Below are 14,293 nucleotides of genomic sequence, written 5' to 3'. Positions count from 1 at the left end.
TGCATCTTCATGTAAACACAGTCTGAGAATATTTACAAAGGTTGTGGGAAGAAATCAGGAGAAGAAAATGGCACTTTCTGATTATTTTGCAAGAACTTACACTGGCTTATTTCTCATCTCCCCAGAGTAAGTATTTGTTTCCTACTTGACAAAAAATAAAAATATATACTCAGATTTTTTTACTTTTAAAATAAATTCTACAATTTTTCACAACTTAGATGCTCAGCAACAATTAATCGTTGAAATAGACCAGAAATGGTTCAGTTATTTTTAAATGCAGCTTTGGGTAATAAGAAATAATGTTATGGAGTATGTAACAGGACATGACCTGTTCTTGTCTCTGTAAAGAAACACAACACTAAAGCACTGACACAGATTTTACTTCAAGGATCCCTAAAATCACTTTCTGTCAATCTTTCAGACTAAGTTACAACTTGAGATGACCCTAAAAGCAGAAATGTTAAATATCAGGAAACAGTTTTGAATACCTAACAGTGTTTTTACTAGAGCTAAGCAGATCATGTAGAGTGACCTCTTCATACAATCTCCCTTAATATAAATTTACATTGTAAGAATTGCTACAGATCAGTGAAACACCTACTGCTCCAAGAGAGGCAAACTGCTACAGGCAGGCAATGAATTTGTGTATCTAGAATACAGAAACATGTGGTTTTCTTATGGGGTGGAAAATAATAGGATGAATCCAGTGTTACAACAGACACAGGCATTACTATGTTTGAAAGCTGAGCAGTGACTTTTGCCTCCCCAGGGTCACTCCAACCTCAGCTGCTGCCCAGGGTTGTATCACTTACCATGACCAGAACTCTGGGTCCTGTTTTGTCTGAATTCACCTTCCTCTTCTGTGGAGTCTATTCCCACATGGAAAACCTCAAGCAGCTTTCTGGTATAAACCAGTACATGCTTTCTAATACACACGCCCTTGCAGCTGGTGTTGCCTTGTTGACAAAACAGGAAGCAGACAAAAATCAGTGTAGGTGAGTGTGACAAAGCTCAATTTTATGTAAGCAGTATTAGCCTTTTATCTTACATTGGAAAACAGTTAAAGAAAACAAACCTGTGAGGAATTTGGTATTTAGGCTATTTTTACCTCTCCACCCACCTCATCCAGTGCTAAATACGACTAAATCAATTAGGCATAGACAACCTTTGTTCAGACTGTGTATCCTCCTTTATGTTGCCCATCACCACTGCTGAGACTGTTTCATTCAGCAGTGGTGGCATAAGGACTATTAATTACCTCATCTTCTTTAGTAGTGTTTCATTGACAGCATATTGATTATGTAATCATTGTTCTGCTTTCCTTGCAGGCGTTGCCATTCTTACCAGTCATCACTAGAAGATATGCATACACCTTACTTCTTTCTTTCCAGCACCTCTGTATTGATGTTTGCTGCATTGCTTTCATTGGTGCAGATGTATTTGGTCATGAGATCTGTTCTTGGCTCTGGTGAGGCTATGCCTCTAGTACTGTGTTCAGTTTTGGACCCTCTTCACTACAAGAAAGACACTGAGGCCATGAATTGTGTTCAGAGAAGGGCAGTGAAGCTGTGAAAGGTCTGGAGCACAAGTCATAAAGAGCAGCTGAGGGAACTGGGGTTGTTCTGTTTGGAGAAATGGAGCCTCAGGGGAGACCTTATGACTTGCTACAACTGCCTGAAAGGAGGTTGTAGTGATGTGGGGGGTCGGTCTCTTCTCCCACATAACTGATAGGACAAGAAGTGATGGTATTTTGTTCTGCCATGGGAGATTCTGGTTGGATGTTAGGAAAAATTTCTTCTCAGAAAAAGAATGGTAATGCACTGGGGGTCTTCAAGATATGTGTTGATGTGGTACTGAAGGACATGCTTTAGTGGGTATGGTGGTGATGGGTTGATGGTCAGACTAGATGGCCTTACGGTTTTTCTTCCTACCTTAATGATTGAGTGATTGTGGGATTCTATATGGAATCGTTGCTCACATTAAAGTGATGGCAGAGCAAAAAAAGAAAGAGTTAAAAACTGTAAAGAGAAACATAAATGAAGATAAAAGCAGTCAGCAGTGGTTTGTAGACATTGTGCTGATCCCACTGCAAACAAGCAAGATTGGAAAGCTACATTTCATAAGCCCTGACACTCGCAGAACTGCTGAATAGTGGGAATTCAATAAGCACTGCAAAATTTCTGCAGTTCTGGTGTCTTGTGAGTGTGGGCAAACTTAGCTGGACAGGCACAACAGAGACTGGAATAAGCATGTTGGTTTTTTCCCCTCGGGTAAATAAATACAGGAGAACGGGAGAAGTGGTGAAAAGCATCTGAAACCAGAATTATTTGAAAACAAGAACTGTGCCAACAGTATGGCTTCAACATACATTCTGTGACCGCAGATAGTGGAAAGGTGTCGTGTTTTGATTTACTCCCTGTGTGTGGTGCCCAAAATAGCACTGCACAGAGAATGTGGTGAATGCTCTTTAACTCCCAGACTGCACACACTTTACTTAAGGCAAATAAAGTCAGTGAGTCAATTCGTAAATGCACCTTACCACAAGTTGTATTTCCAGTTGGACCATCTCCAGCACCTACAGTCACTGAATCACATTTAGGTTGGCTTCCTGCAGGATGCTAACCTATCTGTGATCCTTTGTCAGATGTGACCTTTAGTTTTTGCATGTATGCACTGGTATGTCACTGACCTGCTCAAGAAACGGTCCATTTGTTGTGCTTCTCTTTGCAATCAGAATAGCACTCCCATATCCAAGGTGTACTAAGAATTTGAGGAAGATATTTACAGCATTTGATGTAACTGAATTGTATTGATTCTATAAATAAATAAATGGAGACTGTGAAAAAAAAAATATTATTTTGAAGAATGATTGCAGTTATTGAGTTCTATGATTGTAAAATTATTTTATTACTTCCGTTTAGTTACTTTATTACTTCATAAAATGTGGCACCCACTTGTCAAAGTCCAATAGTCTCTGACCAGGTTCTTTTAGATATTTCACACATGAACGATTTAATGTGTAATACAGAGTTTACCTGCTTGAAGATATTTGATGGCACACAGAATTTTGAGTTAGCAGAGTGATGGAGCAATGCGCTTAATTTGCAGTGCAAACACAATACATTTAGCAGAGTGCAATTGCAAGATACAGCTGAATCACAGTACATTTGTGATCCTTATTACCAGTCTGTTATGTGCTTGCTGTAATGACACTGGGTGTCCCCAGTCCCCAGATAGTAACATACAGGTTGAAACCAGGTCTAGCTCTTTGCCTTCTCCACAGCTCTTATTTATTTTGTTTCACTGCAAATATACACATGTTACACTCCCCACATCCATCTGAGTAACTCAGGAATACACCTTGAACTCTTGATTTACTCGGAGGCAGTCATTTACACAGCTGGTTGGGCCACTGATTTAGTTATCTCATCCAGTGTGGTGGATGTCACCTCCAGTCCTACTTGTGTTAAGTTTATAATTCTTCGCAACACCTTGGTCAGTCATTCACACCTTGAGTTCCTCATGAGCACACTGCCCTTACCCATGTCCTCAGAGCCTTCTTCCACTGTAAAGGTTCATTGACTCATTGACTTGTCACACCAATATGCAAGTACTAAATATCCCGTTATCCCTATTGCTAACAAACTGTGAGGCATACTTTTTGTCTAGCCAACATAATTTTGCTCTTAATGTGATGAAATTTGTTAGTAGTAGAAAAACAGTGGAAAACAAAAAGCCATTTAAAAAGCAAAAAATCAATTTTTTTTTTTGAGACATCAACAACCTTATATTTCTATTTTTTAAATCCTGATGTTTACGTTTGCAAATGCTTACAAAATCTATTTAAAGATTACCTTACCACCATGGCTCCCTGACATACATGATTGGATCTTTGTATGTACTGAGATATTTTTTTCCTTGTGTCAACCAAGAAATATAAATAATATATATTTGAAACATTTTAATTTTAGCTCTTCCATCATGGCAAAATATTTTCCCTGACTGCAAGCTGTTTTATGTGTGGTCTAATATGCAGTATTACTCTTCAATCTTAACAAATCCATACACAGTGTCATAAAACCATGACACACAGATACCTGTTGCCCATAAAAATACATGCTTCACTGTAGGTGTAAAAATTAACATAAGGAAGAAACAAATGACTTCCTTTGTTTATGTAGTGACTCAACATTTCCTTCCAGAAGCTTAGACACTTCAGGATTAAACAGAAATTTTGCATGTTTGATGTCTGTACAGAGTTTGAACTTCCAGACGACTTCTATGCCTTCAGGAGGGACTGATTCTTTAAAGGATATGAAATTAAAAGTAATGTTAACAGCTTCTGAAACGTTTTTATTCAGCATACTTATCTGTAAAAGTTGGAGATGGGAGCTTAACAGAAGCATACATATTCTTCTGCCTTTATATGCTCTTTACTCTGGTGTGTTACTATTAGCAATGAGGACTCCTTGTGATTTCTGTTTTAATTTTCTATTGATTTCCAATTAAGAAGAGCACTGTACTTTCTACACCTTGCAAGTAATAACAAATCAGAATACGTGCAAACACTAATGATTGTGGATATTTCAAACTAGTACTGCCTATAGCATCTAACACTGTGGACACCTTTGTCATCCTTGGTACTCTATGAAGAAATGTCAGAGGTAGTGATTTGAATTTTTTTTATTATTATTTTTTATCTGTAAGCAGTTGTAAGAGTGAAACCATATGTTTCAAAAACACTTAGGAAAGGAAGTATGATTTCAGAGCCTTTGCCTACCACACTCATGTTATTTGTGCAGCTGGGCTCGTTAAAAAGCATTTTCTCGACTCTATTGCAACAAGTCTTGAGAAGTGGGAAAATCTAGATGTGTGATCCATACAGTTTTGTAGGGAGTGCTACTACCAAGTGATAAGATTGGCATTAAGTTTTGAATTACCAGTAAAATTACTAGAAGTGGATTTCAAGAACATCATCTTAGTGAAGCCTAGCAACGTGCATCTTTTCCAATGTAGAAGTGAGTGGCACAGAAACAAACATCTCATTTTTCTGTTTCAAAGAAATACAGAGTAAAAATGTCTTGCAAAAAGTTAGTCCTCTATATGCATTGAAGCCATGAGAGCTGGAACACTTGCCCTCTAAGGAGAAGCTTGGGGATCTGGAGCAGAGATAGCTCTGGGAGGAACTACCGTCAGCTACCAATGCCTATGGAGAGGTCATTGAGGAGCTGGAGCTATGCTTCTCACTGCAGTGGAGGTCAGGAAGGAAAAGACAATGGGTATTAACTGGAACAAGAGAGGATCAGACTGAATATAAGGAAAAACATGTTTTTCCCATGAAGATAGAGAGGCAGTACCACAGGCTTCCTAGGTTGTGCAGTCTCTTTCCTTAGGGGTTTTCAGTCTCAAAAGGGTGAAGCCCTAAACAGCTGAGTCTGATCTCATTTCAAATCTGTCTTTAGTGCATTGTCATGCATTTACTTTGGATTTTCTCAATCATGTTCAAATTTATTGATGACTATTTTCGCAGTATTAGTTGATTTTCAGTTCTAACCAGAAACTGATACACAAATATTAACCAGACAATACATTTGGCAAAGGCAAAAAAAAATTTAAGGGGGTTCAGACTTAACATCTCTGGGTAATTTTAACCATTCAAACATACAGTATATATACTATTCAGTACCATAATATATCTTACAGCTATTGTGCTCTATTTGAATGCTTAACAGCATTTTCAGCAGTTACTACGGATATCAGTTCTTCTGACATTCTTTGTCATTCTGATGCTTTCATGCCTGCTTCTGCTGTATAGATGCCCTCTTGTACCCACTTCCACAAAAGCATAACAGCTTCTATTCCTCTTTCCCACAAGACCTACAGACACAGTAATACAAGTACATGAGGACCAGCATTCAATTGCAAATACATAGGACAGGTAAAAAATTACAAAGATTACTCCCACAGGATCCCTGGTAAAAGTACTCAGTCTGACTTTAAGCACCAAGCCCTGTTAACATGGTAGCTGTGGGAAGAAATGAGAATGAAACGGAGGAATTACTGTAGTATTTTTTACAAATCTTTAGAGATTAATTTCTCAATATATTTATCTCTGCTCTTATATCTGCTGGAAATCATGTTTTTCCTAGCCCTGGTATTCAACATTTACTGTACCAGTAAATATTGAGAAGTGACATTTTTCTCTTAATTCTTCTTTTTTTCCTCTGCAGGCAGCATGCATTAGAAATGCATCAGTTAACAGGAGAAGGTTGACCAGGGTTGTGATTTTGATTAAAAATTCTTTCTCATTTTGCTCATCTGCAAACTTACCTAGTGTGTACTCAATCCACTCACCAAGATCACCAACAAAAATGTTAAACAAGCCTGGACCCAATATGAAGACCTGGTGAACCACATTTAAATCTACTCATGACTCCCTAGGCCAGGCCATTCAGACGGCTTTTTGCCTAACAAATAGTACATTAGTTCAAGCTATAAACAGCCAGTTTATCCAAGAGGAAGCTGTGGGAAGTAGAGATGCTGAGAAAACTGACAGAGTAACTTGACACGCCAGTGAGTTTTGTCAAGCAAGTATTCCCTTTATTACAGTGCTGGGTGCATGGCGGATGTTTCCCACCAACATGCACACTGAGAGAAGCACTGACTACATATTTAAAGACAAAGTGTGTACATATTCATTACATTCTAAGGACATGGGCAGAAAGAACATACCTGGTGGTTGTTGGATTAAGAATGAAGTCGTTCTTGCTGTAAATTTCCAACCTTTTAAATGGGGTAGCCCAGACTGGTTGTTACATTGAGCTGAGGCTCTTGTTTTGCCATCCTATATTCAACAGCAGGACATCGATCCTGCTTCCTTATCTTCTCCTGACCACAAGCTTCGCGGCCTCTTCTGCATTCTGTTCTTGAGCTTACATTCACACAAGCCTCTGTCATTTAGTTTATATCTATTCACACGATGCAGAAGGCTGTTCTCACAGTATAGAAAAGCTGCTCTCACTATTCAATAGAACGAAAGTAAAAGTTAATGACATGGACGGCCTTTCCATTATCCTCTCTGTGGGTCACCTTATCACAGGGAAAAAACAGGTTTGTAAAGGTATAAACAGAAGGGATGAATCAATTCCTTTTGCCTTTGTTTCTATGAGAAGGAATTAGTCTAGTTTTTAACTGTCTTCTGGATTACCTAACTCCCAGAGCAAAAACTCTGAATGTATTATTAAGCATGCTTTCATTTGGTTTTGGTGAATTGCTTCATTTTCTCCATTTAATATATAAATGCATAAAGGAACAATCCAGCTCAGTATTATGTCTTTTGGAAATGGTAATAGGAGATAACATCTAGGGAGAACATGAGTCTGATGAAGTTTTGACTGATGGTATCTGCTTTAATGATCTTCTGCAATAGAGCAAGTTCCAGATGTTCACTAATCACTCTGTCAGAGATGTTTTCATTTCCATGTTTTAGATCAGACTCCTACAATCCTGACCGAATGCCCTTTAGTTCTAATACTGTACAGTTTGGTACATAACAGTTATGCATGATTCACCTTGAAGATATTGCAAATTTTAATTGTATCTCATTCTTGATCTACTGTTCTCCAAATCTCTCATTTGATAGCTGGCCATTTATTTAATCATTTTGACTGCCCTTCTTCTTACTTTCCTCAGTGACATTGCATTCTTTCTGAAATGTGGAGTATAGTGCCAAAATTATGTCTTCCATTGTGTTCTCAGCCATCATCTGCTGATAATGCCTAGCACTCTGTTGACTTCTTTCAGCTGCCAGAGTATGCTGAGCCAGTGATTTAAGATCTATCCTTGTATATTCACTCTTGCTCTTATAAAATATTCTGTTTACCTTGAAATCCAAAAGGCAAAAGAATGTGTAATTACAAAAATAAATCTGAAGTGTTTGTAGATTTTTGCTACCACTGTCTTAATGGTAGTGAAAAAAAAAAACTCTAGAAATGCATACTAACATTATCAAAATACAAGGATTGTTTTACCTTATTGTGCAATTTTAGTTGCACTGTTTCTTTTTCACTTACAGGAAAAGAATAATAACAGGGAGATCAATTTCCCATTCAAAGCTGACATGACAAAAAAACCACAACCATGTGGCTAAATAAGATACAAGTTAAATTATAGTATATACAATGTGCTGTCCACCAGATAGATATGTGGATTTTTTTTATAAAGCTGTGTGAATAACTGATACTTCTGTTTAGTCAGAACAAGAAAAATATGGAAAAAAAAAAAAATTGACCTAAATATTTCTGTGTTTGCCTTTCTTGCCAAAGAAACAAAACAAAACAAAACAAAAACAAACAAACAAACAAAACAACAACAAACAACAAAACCACAACATATTCAGGTACTTTTAAAAGAGAGCCAAGGTCTAAACAAATCCATTTTAAAACCTATGGTTTGTGTAAGTAAGCATAGCATCAGGTCCAGGGAAGTGATTCCTCCCCTCTTCTGTTTGGCACTTGTGAGAGCATATGTGGAATGGTGTGTCCAGTTGTGGGCTCAGGTAGGTTGGAGAACGATCTTCAACTTCCCTTCCAACTCGAACTATAATATGGTTCTATGATTCTTCTTCCTGGAGAAAAGAAGTTGAAGGGGAGATCTTATTGCTATCATCTAACTAAAAAGAAAACACAGGATATGGAGACGGATTCTTCTTTGTAACCTACAGAGAGGCAATGAACACAAAGTAGAACACTGGGAAATCCAGTTAGACATTAGAAAATCTTCTTTACCTCAGAGGTAAAATATTTGAACAGGATGTCAAGAGAGGTTTTGGATTTCCATCCAAGAAGATGCTCAAGATTTGACTGGTGAAATCCCTAGGACACAGGCTAATTAAATTTATTCTGAATAAGGAGGTACCTATATGATCTCTGGAAGGCCAAGTCCCTTCCAACCTAAATTAACTTATGCTTATGCGATAATTGGCAAGACGATTATTATCAGCCCAGTAGATCCTTGGACAATCTTTCAGAAGGAATTTATTATTTTATGCTCTGAGGTTCTGACAATGCAGTGCAGTGCTCTTCTTTAGTTAGAATTATATTTCCTCTGCTCACTTCAGATCTGTGAATATTTTTAGATGAACTGAAACTGTATTTTTCATTGAACAAAATATTTGTCTAAACATTAGTTTAGCACTGAGTTTTCTCAGATTTCACATTAATAAGTCAAGAAGAAAATTAGTCTTCTAGGTTCAAAGTGCTTCGAAAGCAAAGTGAATTACTACTTATATATTTATAGTATCTAACTAAGCAGTTTTGCTTGCAGGGTTTGTAGTAACATTCTCAGACATTGGTCCCAAATTTAGAAGTCATTTTTCAGTTTCAGTACATTCATTTCCAGTAGTTTGTTAAGCATAATAATTTAGTGCTCAAGTCCCCTGCAATGAAAAATCTATGGTATCAGTATAAAGGAATATAAAGTTATTAGTAAAATCCAGTCAATACTAAAGGTCAGTAATGTCAGCAAGCTCATTAAAATAGCCACAAGAAAGACCAAATTATCTTTCAATATTTCTGAAGTATGATGCTCAACTGAAGTTTTTAAATTAATTCTTCAGACAACATATCTGACAAAATAGTAACCACTGTGAATTGTCTCCCAATCCAATCTCTATGTAATCACAGTTGGTATCTCTGCGCCAATCAAATATCAAGTTGACCACCCAAAAGACATACAACAATAGTAGCTTTCTGCCTTTTAAATTCTGTGCCAGACACTATTGATTAAAAGTGTGAATGAGTGAGCACAAGGTTTATAAGAGATATCTGTGAAAATAAAATGAGTAGTTTTGTTGGAATTGTGCAGCAATAATTATTATCTCACCCACTACATTCTTAGTGAATTGAAACCAGTTGATGGCTATTGACTAAAGTCTATGACTCAAGCCTGGGTCTGAAACTCAGACAGTGTTTTTAGGTTATTAAAAAGCTGGGAGGCAATTGAGACAGGGAACTCCCATGTCTTGTTTACCTAAGAGCAAGGTGTTTCTCAGAGATTCGAAAGCAGAAGTCTTTTCAATGAGTCATGGGTGGATTTTCCACTTCTAATAAACAATAATTTGAAGCACACCAGCAACCTGCAGAATTCTCAAATGAGGTGTATGCCAAAGGAGGTTCAAATCAAGTTATTTTAAGTTCACAGTCCTTCTGTTTGAAGCATACAAAGCTAAACTTTGCACAGATGAAACACTGTTGGTAATTTCTCACTGTAAATCCCTTAGCCAAGTGATCTATTTGACATGATGCTACATTATGTTGAATCTTCTTTATCAAGGGTCTGTATGCAGGTAGACACTTCTCTGAACAACTAAATTTCTTTGAAAAGAGTCATTAAATGGATTAAAAAAAAAAAAAAGTCTGGAGGAGATTGTTCATTTCTTTATGTTAGTATTTTCAAACAATGTATATTGGATGTATTCAAACATGTTAAAAATGCAACCACCTCACTCCCTGTTTACCAGAATTGCTACAGAGTGCCAAGACTAGCTACAAAGATTTTTCTGATTAAATAAAAAATGTGTTCTCAAATACAGTTCTATGCTGAGTTTATCAGTATGATTAGATACACTGTCAGAGCTATCTTGATAAGAACGTTGGATATTTCTCTTTCTCTCATTGGACCAAGCTGTGCAGACATTGTGTGTCGGGGAAAATCCAGCTCAGTTAGCCACAACCCCCCCTTTTTTCACTTGAAGAATTCTGTTTACAAATAACATTTTCTGTTTCTATAACAGGTTATTACTGTAATCTGGTGATTCATCAGATTACATTAATCCAGATCATCTAATTTGTAGGTAACACCACAGAATTAGCATTCTTTGCTGATAGTAATGAAGCCACAGAGATGCTAGTAGTCTCAAGTAGGTGCTACGTATCAGAAGATATTTGTTAAAAATGTTTGAGTACTGTCTGACTCAGACTGAAAGCACACCAAACCAGACCAAATAAAACAAAGTCCTCACATGGGGCAACTTTACTTGTCAGTCAGCTTTGTAGAACAGGCTGTTGAATGTCTATATTCTTGATTAACAAGGGACAGTCTTCAGTGTTAAAATATTGAACCTCTACAGATCTAGGTTACATCCAAATTTGAGCTGGCAGAACAGATCCACCTACACAAACAAAAAAGAAAACATTGACTTATTTATTCTAACTCAACCTGGTTTTGTTAAGTTTTCAACAGCAGTATCAGAGAGGGAGATCAGTCTTGCTTTCTTTATAAGAGTCATTAACACAACAGATGTTAACAGTTGCAGAGAAGGGATTGCAAAATAAAGAAATTTGTTGGATTGTCCTCCTTAATGTCTCACTTCTATGATCAGTGCAGACACGGTCTTTACCCTTCCTATGATACACCCGAGCCTCAGGATTTCTAGTATGAATGATGTATTTTTTTCTGTAAAAGCACTCCTTGATTTTATCATTTGTATTTGTATTCTTCAATCAACTTCTAAATCAAATCAGTCCCTACCTCAAATCAGTTTATTATGCTGTCAGTAATCTAGTCACCAAATGCTAAAATACTGAGAACTTTCATGCCTTCTCTAAGTTAATGCTCTTGATTACAATAATCTTCATATACATGAATGAAAGTTTCATTTATCTTCATAATTCCCTTTGCTGTGGCACTGTGAATCATGAGAACAGCTTTTCTATCTTGTGAGAACAGCTATTTGCATAACACGAGCAGATATAAACTGCTTGTATAAATCTCAATAATGAGAGCATTCTGGGTACAAAAGTAGATCAATATGAAATGAGTACTTTCACCCTAGGTTCCAATGCTTTTTATTCAAATTATTTTTAGACTTCTTATAAAAACTGTCAGGAAAGTTTTGGTAAAGTGCAGAGAGATAAGCTAGTGCAGAAACAGGATAGGAAAGAACTGCCTTTCCAACCTAGGAAAAGAACTGAAAGAGATAATGAAACACAGTTAAGGTCAGCCTTTGAAAAAGTGACCATTAAAAAAAGAGACTAAGCCATCTATTAAATAGAATTATTCAGAATGCACATTTTTTTAATAGAAAAAAAGTCTTTAGACCGTAAGGTCTGACTAAACAGTCAGTTGAGGGGACAAGGACATTTCTATTATACATTCATCTGCCTTCCACATAACGTCTGTAAACATAAAAAGCTCTCTAACATAGAACAAAAATTTTCAAGTTTAACACATTTTACATATGATGAGATGCTAGAAAGGCCTGAGGTAAGAAATGTGCAGATATGGAACAGGAGAGAGTATGTTTTCAAACTAGGCAATATCCTATGATCTGGGCATTAAGAACAAAGAGCAAAGAGAAGATGAAATACTGTAAAATAATGACAGGATAACAACATGCTCCACTCATAAATGGGATTTGAGTAATTCATATGGGAGAATGATTCTCTTGAGGCTAAGAGAGAAAGATCTGGTGGAATTAATTCTTATTCCCCTTACTGGAACAGTGCTAGAAGGTGTCACAGAGCACTCCCAAGCACAGCCACATTGCTGCTCTAGCAGAATCGATAGAGCAGCAGTCTTGCTAGTGGATGTATTTAGTTAGTTAGTTATATTTCTCTTTCCCACAAATGGAACATGAAGAAGGAAAGTTGATTTGTTGCATGAAATCTTTTCCTCGTGTGTTTATAGTTTCCCCTCTGCATTTCTCTAGAAGGACTGGTTCTAGCTATATGGAATCATGTATGTTCTAATTATAATTCATGCAGAGGAGCATGTTAAAAGCAAGACTTTCATTCAGAAATATATGTCTCAAGAAAGTCTGCTTAGTTAGACTATTAGAATAGCTTCCTAATTTATTCTTGGCATAAAATAGCTTCATAACAGACATAAATAAAACTATCTGGACAAAATACAATGTAATTATATTTTCTATTTGCAGCCTCCATCAACCGTAACAAATGAAGTTTAAGAGTGGGAAACCATTACAATTAAAGAAGAAGAAAAATGATAGGAGACTACAGCCCCAAATTTGGAAAGGTGATATATCTATAATCCCAGATGTTCTGGAGCTGGTCTGTATCATGTCACAAAATGAAATAAAAAGTCTGGTAAGCACAACACATGATTCATATCCTGGTACTGGACTCAAAACACACATAAATAAATAGAATAAACAAAACCAATTCATGAAACGTTGGACCCTGCTTTATGAGATTCCTTGAATTTACTTTGTTTTGTCCTCCACTGGAATGAGGTTTTGCATTCCAAGGACAAACATTTTTACTGTCTGTTGGAAAGCATGAACATTTTTGATAGATGAATATGAAAACTCTTTATCTCATACACGTCACCAGCTGTCGCAAATTAATGATGAAGAAAGGAAGAATAGCAGCCAATTTTTAAGCAGCAGAGCAGCTACTAAACTCTACACAGCAGTTCCTATATTGTCAAGTTAGCTACTTACCTCAGCACGCACTGGGAACAGTCATAAGTCCAGTCAGTGCTCTCTTCAGGTCTTCAGTTTGTCAGTAAGCTTGGAAAACAAGCACAGAGGATTCAAGTCAGTGCAGAGCTCATAGTTCAAATCCAAGTATCCAAGATTAGATGCTCATGGAAAACTATTTACCTATATAGGCATTTGAGCAGTGTAAATACTGCCTGCAGGGATGAGAACATGTGGCCAGAGGTAATATAAAACTACTGACTCAGGGCTGTATGCTGTGCTCTGCCTGTGGGAACTGGGCCACGAGTGCAGGTTAATCATCCCACAGTGACTTTAGCTAACAGAAACGTACATGTCTGATAAGTCAGAACTTCTTCTCTGAAGTTACAAAGGTTCCAGAATGAACCTCATGGCCAGTCACCAGCTCACAGATATGGTGTCTCAAAAATCTGTTCCAAATACAAAATCCAAAATTTGATGGAGTTGAAAAACTACATTAAATACTAATAACTATTGCAATACCTTAGAATGATTGATACTAGAAATAGCAAAGATTACAAAGTTTTCTTTTTTCTCTGATTACTTGATGATATAAAAACCATGTTATAGTTTTATTTTGAGCCATCATAGTATAAATAATGGTGGTGACAGATAACATTGAAACGTTCTGGATAAAAGAGGCAATATTTCTTTTAAGAGAAAACTAACACGTGAATATAATATTGCTGATATTTTTGCTGTTCTTAATCAGTCATGAACAGAAGGCCATAAAGAAGTAAACAGATCTAATGTTAACATTAATTCTCCCATACATCGGCATTACAGGGTAAGATCTGGATGATTTCAAAGGGT

At 36.8% G+C, this 14,293-nt stretch overlaps 1 long non-coding RNA gene across 1 annotated transcript; it reads right to left on the bottom strand.

Moving 5' to 3' along the window:
* Nucleotides 1-5,481: 5,481 nt before the first annotated feature.
* Nucleotides 5,482-13,883, bottom strand: LOC107308402. Its single transcript, XR_001552786.2, has 3 exons — nucleotides 13,625-13,883; nucleotides 13,463-13,531; nucleotides 5,482-8,626 (listed from the first exon to the last, which is right to left on the bottom strand). It is a non-coding gene; the product is annotated as an uncharacterized LOC107308402 (long non-coding RNA).
* Nucleotides 13,884-14,293: the final 410 nt, after the last annotated feature.

The sequence above is a fragment of the Coturnix japonica genome, chromosome 1 (genome assembly GCF_001577835.2).
Source record: "Coturnix japonica isolate 7356 chromosome 1, Coturnix japonica 2.1, whole genome shotgun sequence".
NCBI classification, from domain to species: domain Eukaryota; kingdom Metazoa; phylum Chordata; class Aves; order Galliformes; family Phasianidae; genus Coturnix; species Coturnix japonica.
The sequence above is the reverse complement of the archived record's forward strand: the minus strand, read 5'-3'. Positions and strand labels throughout refer to the sequence as shown.